We start from the raw sequence: 14,006 nt of genomic DNA on the forward strand, positions 1-14,006 counted from the left end.
TTGAAAGTATTTTATATGCTTAATGGGCATTTGTGTTTTATGTGTGTGTGTGAAATGCCAGTTTATGACCTTTGCTCATTTTTCTTTTAGAGTGCTTATGTTCTTCTTACTGAATTTTAAAGGCAGGTTTTATATTCTAGATATGAATTTTATTGGTCATATGTATATCTTGCCTTCTCATTTTTTTATGGTATGTTTTGATAAAAAGATCTTAATTTTAATTTTGAATTGATCAGTTTTTCTTGATGGTTTGTACTTTTGGTGCCCTGTTTAAAGATCATTCTTTATATGGAGCTCATTAAGATAAGAATATTCTTCTATATATTCTTCTAAATGTTTAAGTATTTTGACTTTCACATTTTTAATTATTTTTTTAAATCTGGAATTGATTTTTGTGTAGAAGACGAGGAAAGGATCTCCTTTGATTTTTCTATTGTTAATCAATTATAACAGCCTCACTGGTTGGATAGCCTATTCTTTCTAATAACCAGGTCTCTTTGTTAAATTCTCTTATTAATTCTGATGATTTCTTGGTTATTTTGGAGTTTTCTATATTGTTAATCTGAATATTATGATATTTCTGTTTCTTCTTTTACAGTAATATTACTTTTTTGTTCTTCCTATCTTCACATATGTCACACATTATCTATGGTCCCATATTAAATACAAACAATAATGTCAATTTTCTTGTCTCATTCCTTATTTTAAAAACAATGTTTCCAATATTTCACCATTAAAATAATTTGGTTTTTGGAGGTTAACTCTTTGCCAGGTTAAAGTATTTCCTTTCTCTTCCTGTCTAAATAGGGTTAGAATTTTTACCAAGAATGGGTACTGAATTTTTTCATATCTATTTTATGTATCTATTGAGATGATCATAGGTGTTCCCCCTTTAGTCAGTCACATAATATAATAAATTACATCAATGCACTTGCTAGATTTGCATTCATGTTTATGAATGGCCTGGGAAAGTATTTTTTTTTCCTTGTGCTTTCCTTGTCTGTTTTTTGCTTTTGTTTTTGCTTTTGTTTTTGTTTTTTTGATACCACGCTATGCTAGTCACTTGGAATGAATAGGGGTATATTTTCTCTTCTGCTGTTTTCTGGAAGAAGTTGAAAAAAGTTGGAATGGTTCATTCTTTGAAAATTTTGATAAAACTTGCCTGTAAGTTACCCAAACATTTGACAGAATGATGTTTTCTTTGTAGAATAGCTTTCAAGTATGATAAAATTTCCTGAATAGGACTTTCTTTTAAAGACTATACAGATTTACTATTTCTTTTGGAGTCGATTTTGATTTTAAAATAGGAATTAACCATTTTATCTTAGTTTTCAAATTTATAAGAATGAATCTGTAGTAGTTTCTTATCTTTTAATCTCTATATCTCTACTGTATCTGTGGCTATGTCTTGTTTTTTAACTTGTATTTTTCATATTAGTAATTTTGGTTTCTCTCTCTCAATCAAGCTTGCCAGAAATTTGTCAATTTTTTTAAAATGAGATTTTATTTATCTATCTGACAGAGAGAGACACAGCGAGAGAGGGAACACAAGTGGGGGAGTGGGAGAAGCAGGCTCCCTCCTGAGCAGGCAGCCCGATGCAGGGCTTGATCCCAGAACTCTGGGATCATGACCTGAGCTGAAGGCAGATGCTTAACAACTGAGCCACCCAGGGGCCCCAGAAATTTGTCAATTTCATTAGTGTTTTCAAACACCCAACATTTGTCTTTATTTGTCCTTTCTTGTATTTTTGTTTCCTTTCTTGAAAATAAAATTTTATTTTATCAAAATTTCTGAGTACACAACTCAAAGAGTAAAATAATTTAAAATTTTAATTTTTATAAAATGGCAGTGTCCTGCCTCCTTGTTCTCATTTCCTCCTTCCCTGATGCAATTACTTCCATTTCTTTTAGCTGGTTATTTTGATACTGCCAAGACTCCAAATGACATGTTTTAACTGCTACTTCCTAACTTTTCAATTTTAATCATTGGTTTTTGAACTCTGTATCAGGTTAAACCTCTTCTTTCCTATCACCATATAACTTCTTTCATAACAAAAATAATGATCACAGTTTTACATTTCTTTACATACTTATTTTATTAATATTTGTTTTCCCTTTTAGAAGACTCATGTGGTCACGAACCTTGCTTCCTTTTGGTTTCCATAGATTTTCCAATGTCTCCAAACAAAGTGGACACTCAATTATTTCTTGAGTGAGTGAATGAATAAATGAATGACATAAATGTGGAAAGAAGAACTATAAGGAATCAAAAGAGATGGGCTTCTTTGGGGGATAACTTGAATAGGGTGAGGCAAATCATTGTCAGTTATACCAACTCATCTGTGGCCAGACCTAAGAATGTGAATATCTGCTTTGTGCAAGCCAGTGTTGGTCCTTTCTCCATGTTGCTTTTATTTCCTTTTTGTTTGTCTTAGGTTCATAATAAAGACAATTAGAAAATGTTCTGTTTCTTACTGAACTAAGGATAAAGAAATATGGAGATGAATTTAAGACCATAGACGTGGATGATGGTGGTGGTGGGGATTTGTCCTGGAAGGCTGGGTTACCATTTAAGCGCCAGGGAAGCAAATAAGTAGAGAAACATAGTGCATGGGTGATGGTGGTCCCTTGTGGTTTCAGTTTTGTTTTATTGTTGTTGTTTTTCTTTTAATGTACTCATCTAAATTTGTAAAGTTATATAAATTTTTCAACAGGCACACAACAGTAAACAGAATAGTATAATGGACCCCTCCTTTGTATCAAAATTTTCCATTTTTGCAGTCTTGTTTTATTTATTCTCATTGCATTATTCCAAGTTCTCTGGAGAAGCGGAACAGGAGATTTTAAATTTTATTTCTATTTATTTATAAATATGTTTATTTATTATTTATTATGTACTAGATTTATTATAAGGAATTGGCTCATGTAATTATGGAGGCTGAGAAGTCCCAAGATCTGCTGTCTGCAAGGTGGATACCTAGAAAATTTGGTGTAGTTCTAGTCCAAGTGCAAAGGCCTAAGAACCAGGAGAACTGATGGCATGTTAGCAGGAGTAAGACCCAAGAAGGTTGATGTCTCAGAGTCCAAAGGCAGGAAAAAATTGATTTTTGAGCTCTAGTAGTCAGGCAGGAGGAATTCCCTCTAACTCAGCCTTTTTGTTCTTTTCAGGTCTTCAGTTGATTGGATGAAGCCCACCCATACATTAGGAAGGACAATCTGCTTTACTCAGTTGGCTGACTCAAATGTTAATCTCATCCAAAACACCTTCAGAGAGACACACCCAAGATAACATTTGACCAAATGTCTGGGCACCCCATGGCGCAGTCAAGTTGACACATACAATTAACCATCACATTTACCCATTTTTAAAAAATTGAATATATTTTTAGCAAATCTAAGACATCATGTTATTTCACATGTAAATGCTTCAGTATTTACGGTTACACCATAAAAATTTTTGTAAAAATAAACTTTAGATTTTAGAACAGTTTTAGATTTACGGAAAAAAAAAATACAAAATAGTACATATAGTCTTTATGTACCTCCACCCAGTTTCTCCTACTATTAACATCTTACACTAGTATGGTATCTTTGTTATGATTAATGAACTAGTATTGATACATTACTGTGGACCAAGGTTCATAATTTACTTAGATCTTCTTAGTTTTTACCTAATGTCCTTTTTCTGTTCCAGAATCCCATCCAAGATACTCTATTACATTAGTAGTTATGTCTCCTAACACTTCTCTTGTCTGTGACAGTTTCTCAGACTTCTCTTGTTTCATGACCTTGACACTTTTGAACAATACTGGCCAGGTCATGTGTGGGATGCTCCTATATTGGAATTTGTTTGATGTTTTTCTCATGATTATACTGGAGTTCTAAGTTTTTGGGTGGAATACCATAGTAAAATATCATTCTCATCACATCATAATGAGTATACATACTACCAACATGATTTATCACTGTCCATGTTGACGTTGATCACCTGGCTGAGACAGAGTTTGTCAGGTTTCTCGATTGTAGGGTTACTCTTTTTCTCTCTTTCCCATACTGTAGTCCTTAGAAGAAAGCCACTATGTGAAACCCACCCTTAAAAGTAGGGTGTTATGCTCCCTTACTTGAGTGCAGAGTTTCTACATATATTATTTGGGATTCTTCTTCATGGGAGGTGTTTCTTTTTTTATTAGTTTGTTTGTTTCAGTATGGACTCAAGGATATTTATTTCACAGTTTGGGTTATAAAATACAATGCTACTTTTTTTTTTCTCAAAATTTTTTCATCTTTGATTATTTGGAGATTGACTACTTGGAGTTCTTTTAAGTTGTCTCTGGTGTCCCTTTAGTATGCCCCCATCAATGTAGGTTTATAATTTTCTAATTAAGTTTTAAAATTTCTGAGCACTTCCTTACTTTCTGGTACCATAAGCTTCTCCATGTTTATCTTGTATATTTTATGCCACAGTCTTAGTCTCAGTCATTTCCCAAAGAAGCCCTGTTTCCTTTTATTGGAAAATGGATCTAGGCACTAGGTGTGCTCATTGCTACCAGCTTGTCATTACTTCTAGGCATTTTCATTCAGCAAGGAAATATATGTGTGTATGCAAACCCATGCATATACATGTATCTATTAAGTGTTTGTATATGTAACCATCTGTATCTATATTAAATTAAATATGAGTTTAGACTGATGTCTCCAGTTCTAATCCACTATAAAATTGGATCATTCTGGCCTCCTACCCTTGCTTATCTGTAAATTAGCAGTCCAAGACTAAGAAATCTGGCTCTTATCATTTGCCACATTTATTTAATTCTAGTATACATACACAGTAGTATCAGAGTTGTTCATTTGTATCTTCATGGGAAACCACTTTATCAACCAGAGTATACTATTTATGTGTTATTCCTTTCGCCTTCAGTTTTACAGACTCCACTCACTTCTTTTTTTTTAATTTTTTAACAGTGTAATATTAGTTTCAGGTGTACAATAGAGTGATTCAACACTTCCATACATCAGCCAGTGCTCATCACAACTCATTTCTAAAGCTACTGAGGCAGCACCTCTCCTCCCAGCCCCCCAACTCCAGTGAGATTGTTTCATACATTTGCAAATAGATTGTTTTGTCACATTATGCATTCTCTTGTGATTCCTCTCCACCTTCTAAATTAAATAATTTCTAAAAACTGCGTATATTAAGGTACACTCTTTGTGCTGTAAAGTTCTGTGGGTTTTGACAAATGCATACTATCATGTATCTGTAATTATGGTATCGTGCAGAATAGTTTCACTGCCTAAAAGTCACCTCTGCTTCTCATAGTCAACCCAACCTCCCTACCACCAAACTTCTGGCAACCACTAATGTTTTCATTTTTGCCCTTTTCAGAATATCATATAGGTGGAATCATACAGTACGTAACCTTTCCAATGCTTTCTTCAACTTATCAACATGCATTTAAGGTTCATGTGTGTCTTTTTGTTTGTTTGTTGATAGCTATGTCTTTTTTAACACTGAATAATGTTCCATTATATGCATGTAACATAGTTTGTTTATCCATTCACCCATTGAAGGACACATTGGTTGTCTACAGTATTTGAAGATTATGAATAAAGCTATTATAAATACCTGTGTGCGGGATTTTGCGAGGAGATACATTTTCAAATTAAGTGGGGAAATATCCAGGAATATAACTGCTGGATTGCATGGTAAGACTATGTTTATCTTAGTAAAATTACCAAACTGCCTTCCAAAATGCCTGTACTGTAATTTTGCATTCACAATAACACTGAATAAGAGTCCCTGTTGCTTTCTATCCTGGCCAGCATTTGGTAGGGTCAGGTTTTTTTTAGCTGTTCTGATAGGTGTGTAGTGGTATCTCATTATTGTCCTAAAATAATTTAAAAATGGTGAACTAAATCAAATAACCATTTGTATTAGTTGATTAGCGGATGTAGCTGATTAATATTTGATTGTTTTTAAAATAATGACTAAATTTTTAAGAATATCCTACTTATATTATTTTGAAGATCTATACATGTTTAATGAAATATAAACATTCATGACAATTATAGTAGGGAAAAGAACATCATTCTTCTATGTAAATGTATTTAGATTATTTGCCTCTTATAAAATGCACAATTATTGCAAAGATTGATTTTTAATTTTCTTATATGGTATGTTGATAGTTTAGTTTAAGAGGTGCTTAAATTATTATTTTTTATTTTTATATGAAAAAGTTTAATTTCTTTTCAAAGATCAAAGTCATGAGGGAGGAAGCCAATATATTTATATGTTCTCCCAAAAAAGAAAATCTTGTGGAAGTGAAATAATTAAGCACAACAATTAGGGATTAGAATAATGCAGATGAATGGGAGAGCCTGTGTACCACATTATTTATTAGATGTTTTCTGAATGATGAATAGACTCATTAATTCAATTCAACAAATATTTTTTGGGTTACTCCTATGTAGTGAACAGCTGGGAACACAGCAGTGAATAAAAACAGACAAGATCCCTGCTCTTATGGAGCCTCTATGCTAGTAAATGAAGTTGGATGATGAATGAATGAGTAAATACTATAACATGTTTTTATGGTCATGTCACAAACTCTTGTGGTCTTAAATTATTTCAATGAAATATTTGAAATTTCATTTCACCAGATGCTACTTGTGCTTCGACTGCTTATTTTTGTCCCTTTATAGATTGATTTTGCCCTAGAAATCCCCATGCTTGGTCATGTGTGCGGCTGCTATCTGTGCGGTAACACCCAGACAGTTTATCACATCCATATGCTGGGGAAATGGGGAACATGTTTTGGGATGAGTGAATGATTTTTCACTTCTGTCAGAGAGATCAAATTATCAGCAAGGCTGCTAATCTGCCTATCTGCAAAAATAGCCAGAAATATGCACAAATGTAAACATAAAAGGAGACGCTCATAATTTGCATAGCTCTCGTGTTTGTCCATCAGTCACCCTAAATGCCTGTAAGCTGTTAGGCTGGACACAAATGTGCTCTAGCTTGAGGAATTGTCATTTTATCTTCCAATGAGACACTTTATTATCACCATTAATTGATTAAACATTTTCAACACTCTCTGAGTAAACCAGTCACGCCATCTATTTCTACCTTGGGCTTCTGTTTATGGTCTGAGTGTGCCAAACATCCAGACTAAATGAAAATATACCCTCCAGGAACCACGCGTGGCATCTCTCATAACAAGCTGCAGCACCTCTCTAAAGCACGGCTGCTATGTTGTGGGGAATCCAGGGAATCTTTAGCTTAACTCGCTGTGCCTTGGTGCCTCTAGGAGGAATGGAAAAGTGAGTGGTGCTGGAGGAATCATGTGTGCAGATGATTGTCATACTTACATCTCTCATTTTGAGGGAAAAGAAGCGGTGTCAAGGAACAGATTTGGTATCCCTTGGATGATTGGATTTGTGGGAGTAATCTGGGCAATGTGAGTTCCAGCCAGATCTCTAAGGCTGCCCCGGTATTGAGCTTCGTGGTTTTGTGGATCAGGAGAGGGTGCTGGGTCCCAGTTGCTTGTGCCTTACTCATTTTACGTTCTCTATCAAATCCAAATAAAAAGAGAAGTGATCCCTGTTTGCCTCTCCATTTCAAAGATAGCTCTAAAGCCTGGGAAGGACAGTGGTGGTGGAGGGAAGGGGAAGAGCTTGGCTAAATGGAAAGTGTTGAGATGATTCAAAGAGCTCGTGCTGACAGAGCAGGGGTGGCTTGACCTTCTCTGGGGGCCACTAGGCAGCCTCTTACTGGTGGTTATTTTTGGTGCTGGAAAGCCTGCCTGCCCCAAAATATCTCTCCCTGCCATCTTGCCAGGCTCTGTAATTCCCACCACAAGAGCCATCATCCAGTTAAAAGAGCATTGTATCTCTAGAAGGCCCGGGCTACAGTGCAGCCCCCCATAGGCAACGCCGCCACACATTTAACCTGTAATCGCCCGTAAACCCGGAACCTGATTGCAGAGAACAGCTACCAGCTGTTGGTAACCCAACACTGCTTTGCTAAGAGAAGCTTTTTGACAGCCTCTTCACATAAGTGGGGGAAATGGGCACCGCAAAGCTCTGGATCAGGAGCGTAATGGCTTCCATGAAAGCAGCCAAATCGATGCAGTAATGGCGTCTCCACTCCCTCCTCCCAGGGCATGGGAAGGTTAGACTTTGGATACTCAGAGGAACGTAGAAATACAAATGGTATCAAGGGAGTGCACATTAGTTCATGGAAGATGGATCCAACGTGGAATCAGGGAATGCTTGGATCACACCCTTAACCAGGACTTATCTCTCAGGGAGGAAGACAACTGTCTAGCTTAAGTTGATGCCCCCCAGTATCCTGTCACTGGTCAGTCAGGATGTCTGAAGGTTTCACCATAACTACTTCTTTAGGTTAAATGGCAAACATGTTCTCAGGGAAGGATAACTGGACATTTTTCTGAATTGAGAGCATTCATGAGAATTAGACCTTCTTATCTGACAGTGTAAGGGAAAGCGTGGAAGTTTGGTATGCTGCAGCTGTGTGTGAGAAAAAACATTCTTCTCTCAGGGCTGGAACTACTGTGCATACCCACAGCCTGTTCTGGGGAGTGAGTCAGCCTCCTACTAAGTGTGGTTACAGGGTCACATGCTTTCTTCATAAAGCTAAGTTCTTAGGATGGTATTTGGGATTGCCTTTCTTCTCTTCCAACCTTGCCTTTATTCTTTCTTGGTCTTGGTTTCTCTCTTTGCATTCCCTGCGGGGTGTGAAAGGTTTATGCACATATCCCCCTCTGCTTTCCTCACTTTCTTTTGGGGACTCATTGCACGGCTCAGAGCCTGGCTGGACAGAAGAGTGCCATTGCAGATGCAGGCAGCCTTCCTTCCCTTAGAACAGGTTTCTGGGTTGGGGCGCCTGGGTGGCTCAGTCGTTAAGCGTCTGCCTTCGGCTCAGGTCGTGATCCCAGGGTCCTGGGATCGAGCCCCACATCGGGCTCCCTGCTCAGCGGGAAGCCTGCTTCTCCCTCTCCCACTCCCCCTGCTTGTGTTCCCTCTCTCGCTGTGTCTCTCTCTTCAAATAAATAAATAAAATCTTTAAAAAAAAATGAAAAAAAAATAAATTAAAAAAAAAAAAAGAACAGGTTTCTGGGAGATGGCCATATACTTGTGCCTCATAGACAACCCATCGGCAGTGTGGCAATTTAAGAGCAGACTCCTTGAAACTTTTTCTGCTGGTGGATCTGCCCTGAAGGCAACCACTATGGGTCACCAACAGAGAAGGAGTAGAGGGCAGCCTTCCCCAGTGTGACAAACAGGAGCCACAAAAAAGTCAAGAAAGGGGAATAGGGAATCTAAAGTCAGTGAATATCTGGAAGTTCAAGTAGAACTAGATGTGAAAACACGTCAGACAGATGTGGGTTCAAAGCTCAGTAGCTGTGCCAATTTCAAGTTACTTAATGTCTTTGATCCTAAATTTTCTTTTACAAATGATAGGTTAATAATAATATTTGCTTTCCAAGGTATGACTAAAAACAGAAGAATGATCAGCACTGTGATTTTGGCTTATAATAGGCATTTTAAGATGTTAATTATCATAATTGTTATTAAGAGCATTTTCAGTAATGGATAGAGTTTGAATGGGAAGTAAGGAAGTAGAAATCTAGGTGGGAAGGAAGATAGAGTTACATACAGTGTTAACTTTTGGCTTAGGTGGGGTTGAATTAAGGATTTTTTTTTTTTTTTAGGATGAAAGGAAAATGAACATGAACATGAGTGTAGATTCAAAAAGTTAAAGATATGCTATTCAAGAAAAAAAAAAGGAGTAATTTGTAAATCAAATTGTTGAAGGACTTAGAAGGTAGATGTGATCTCAAGAGCAAAGATTATCATCAGAAAGGAACAGAAATACCTCTTACTCTGAAAGAAAGAGAAGCTCTATAAGGAAGGATAAATATTTCATTAGTTTGGAAGTGGTAGAAACAGAGGACAAAACAGGGAATTTGACAGAATCATGACTAGTGGATTCTGAGAAGGCTCAGAATGGAGAGCATTGGTGGTGACCATAGAATCACAGCCTTTGTAAGAGTAATAAAGCCTGGAAAATACACAAATCTATAAGCCAATGCTCTTCATGATCCACTGGCCCCTGCCTCTCCAAAACCAGTTTGTTCTCAGTCTGAGACAACAGAAGGAGTTTGCACCAGAATGCAAATCAATTGTATCACTGAGAGCTCTGGTTAGTTCAGCCAATTCTCTTCTACCTTAGCAAGACTTTCTCGATGATGATGGAAATGGTATGTTCTTTTACATTCTTATGCAAGCTTCTTGTCTTGTCACAGAATGGTAACATAGTTAACACACTTAGTCAACACACTACTAAGTAGACTGGCTACCTAGAATTGCATTGGTCTAAACCACTGAGTTTGGGGAGGTTGTTGTAGCAGCTGAGACAGACTAGCCAGTTGCTATGGTCTGAATGGTTGGGTCCTCCCATAGTTCATACTTTGAAATCTCAACTGCCAAAGATGGTGGTATTAGGAGGTGAGGCCTTAGGTCATGAGGGTAGAGCCCTCGTGAGTGCAGTTAGTGTTTTATAAAAAAAAGGTCCAGAGAGATCCCTAGCCCCTTCCACCATGGAAGACACTGCAAGAAGGTGCCAGGTATGAACCAGGAAGAGAGCCCTCAGCAGAACACAACTATGCTGGTGCTTTGATTCTGGACTTCCCGACCTCCAGAACTGTGAGAAATACATTTCTGTTCTTTAAAAGCCACCCAGTCTGTGGCATTTTGTTATAGCAGCCCTAATAGGACAAGACACCAGTACAGCAGTTTTGAAGAAATAAGAAATGGAAAGATAACAAATTGTAGTCAGAGAGGGAACTTTCAGAATTCCAAGTGTCAGAGGACTTGTGGAGTGCTCTTTGTGTCATAGGTTTAGGGAGGTTCAAAGGTGGTTGTCAGAGAGAAAGCCCATGAATGGGGTGTGATAGTTTTAGGATTCCAATTGGAAGTTTGGTATAATATTCTGTTATTTTTAAAATGTTCTCTTTTCAGTTCTGGAGAAACAGTTGTCTTTGTCCATGAGAGGTTTTGGAGTCAAAATTGCCTGGATTTATATCTCATTTCTGTCACTGTCTGGTTGTTTTCCTTAGGCAGGAAACTGCTGAAACTCAGTTTTCTCACCTGTGAACATGTGTATAACACTGTGTGTCTGGTATAGTTCATGATGAACTGAGACAAGAAGTGTAAAGCAAACAGTACATTGCTGAGCCCATATTGAACACCCAATGAAAATTACTTTCTCTTATTGCTCCCTTTCTACTGCCACAGCCAGAGTGGAAGCCTCCTGATTTTGCTACACGAGCATTCTCAGGTAGAACTTTCTGCAATGATAGAAATATTCTATAATCCGTACCTTCCAATATGGTAGCCGCTAGCTTTGTATGGCTAAATGAATACTTGAAATGTTGGCTAGTACAACTAAAGAAATGATTGTTTAATTTTATGTAATTTTAATTAATTTAAAATTTAATTCAAATAGGCACATGTGGCTAGTGGCTATCATGTTGGACAACATGATCTTTTGGCATTTCTGTTCTAACTATTCCAGTCTGTCTTTTTCCAGTCCATTTTCCACATTGCTGTCTGAGTTAGCTTCCTGAAGTATGACTCTTGTCATGTGATTCATCTAAAACATCTTTTTTTTTTTTTTAAGATTTTATTTATTTGTCAGAGAGAGAGAGAGAGGGAAAGCACAACCAGGGGGAGTGTGAAGCAGAGGGAGAAGCAGGCTTCCTGCTGAGCAAGGAACCCTGATGTGGGACTTGATCCCAGGACCCTGGGATCATGAGCTGAGCCGAAGGCAGACGTTTAACTGACTGAGCCACCGAGGTGTCCCATCATCTAAAACATCTTTAACAGTTCTGTTTTCTACCAAACAAAGTGAGGTATGCTGTGAGCAAGGGAGGAAGAAGCCAAGAGAAGAAAAATACACAGAATTAACATGTGTTTTAAATATCTATACCCAGATGTATTATTAGAGTTCTCCAGAGAAACAGAAGAGGAGATATAGATATAGATGTAGATATTGAGAGAGAGAGAGAGAGAGAGAGAGGTTGATTGATTTTAGAGAATTAGCTCATATGATTGCGGAGGGTATCAAGTCCAAAATCTGAAGTGTACGCTAGCAGGCTGGAGACCCAGGGGAGAGTTGACCTTGTGGTAAGGTCATCTGCTTGCAGAATTTCCTCCTTTGGGTAGGTTAATCTTTCTATTAAGGCCTTTGGCTTTATTTGAAGTCTACTGATTTAAATGCCAATCTTATTTAAAACAACACAAAACAAAACAAACCCTCACAGCAACCTTTAGAATAATGCCTACCAAATAGCTGAGTATTTGTTCAAGTTGGCCCAGTTGACACATAAGCATTACACCTGTTAATACCTATGTTTAGATGCTTATTACCAACTCTTGGTGTCAAAGAAGAAACAAATAGGGCTTTCTATTTTGAGGATAGCCATTTTTCTGCCATGCCATAGGGTGGCCATTTTAAAGCTTCCTTTTTACCTTCAAATCCTCTATTCCTGGCTCTTTGACAATCTCTATTGACCACACCCAACTCTTTGGACCTTTACTTGTTTATGAAGGCACAACACTTGGCCCTGCTATCTTCATGGTTCTGCTGATGTGGATTTTTATCAGGCTGATTCTGAGAATGACCCCTGGCACTGGACCTGCAAAGACTTGGGCAGCAATGCGAGCAGCTTTGGTCTCTCCTGTGCTGGATCTGGTCTGATTAAAAGCATGGACCTGGAGATGAAAAGCTTTATACCTTGTTATCAGTTCATTGAGGCACGTTGTCTCTGGCTAACTCAGTAGATATGACAGTGTTACAGCTTGAGCCCAATTTGATTTATTGGTGAAATTAAATTCTATACTTCCAGAATGACATCAGTACTTCCTGGGTCTTAAAAAAATAAATTAATAAATAAAAACCAAGACAAGCAGCAACTGTCAGCTTAACTGGTTAATCCATAAGTTGTCCAGGCCAGTTGCTCTCTAGATGTCGGGAGAGCAGTGTACTTCCCAGTCTGCTCCGGTGAACATAAAGAGAAACCTCTCCTTAAAATGTCCAGTACAGTCAAGACATTAAAATAAAATACTAAATACTCTCTCAAAATGCTTTTGGAAAAGATTGTAATTTGCATTTCTGAGTGTCTTTTAATGACAGGGTTATTATTAAAGCAAGTTTTCTTCCCTACAGAATATGACAAAATTTTTATTTTATTTTATTTCTATTTTTTATTTTTTAAAATTTTTATTTATTTATTTGAGAGAGAGCATGAGCGGAGGAGGTGGGGAGAGACAGGGGCAGAGAGAGAAACAGACTCCCCGCTGAGCAGTGAGTCGGCCACAGGGCTCTATCCAGGATCCTAAGATCATGACATGAGCCAAAAATAGATGCTTAACAACTGAACCACCCCGGTGTCTCAGAATGTGACAAAATTTTTAAACAAAGAGATAAGTATTTGAAGCACAATTTATTATTGTTATTACTACTATTGATATTAAGCTGGCAAATTTTGTCTGCATAGCAATATGAAGATAATGTTACCACTGTGAAGATCAATAAATTAATGTGGACATTTCTATATAAAATCATTTCTGTCATTCTTAAACTCTACTTTAGGAAAACTCAGCTGGGGGAAAGAACCATTATGCAATTTAATAAAACACAATTAATATAATGGCAACATTCATCTCAAAAATATTGACATTGGAGGAAGGACTCGTATAGTCCATTTTAGTGGGTGACACAACCCACCTGCCTAAGTGGAATTAATGGGGAAACAAGGATTGTGAAATCTGAGCTTCCATTGTCTCCAGAAAACTTAGATTTTTACTCGGGAAAGTAAAATGGGACCTAAACAAGTAAGCCTTCATGTAAATTTGTTATTTCTTTGCTTACACTTAGAGTGTGACCCTCTTAGCCTCACGTTTTGTTTGTTTGTTTGTTT

This window comes from Halichoerus grypus, chromosome 9, assembly GCF_964656455.1.
Source record: "Halichoerus grypus chromosome 9, mHalGry1.hap1.1, whole genome shotgun sequence".
In the NCBI taxonomy this organism is placed as follows: Eukaryota; Metazoa; Chordata; class Mammalia; order Carnivora; family Phocidae; genus Halichoerus; species Halichoerus grypus.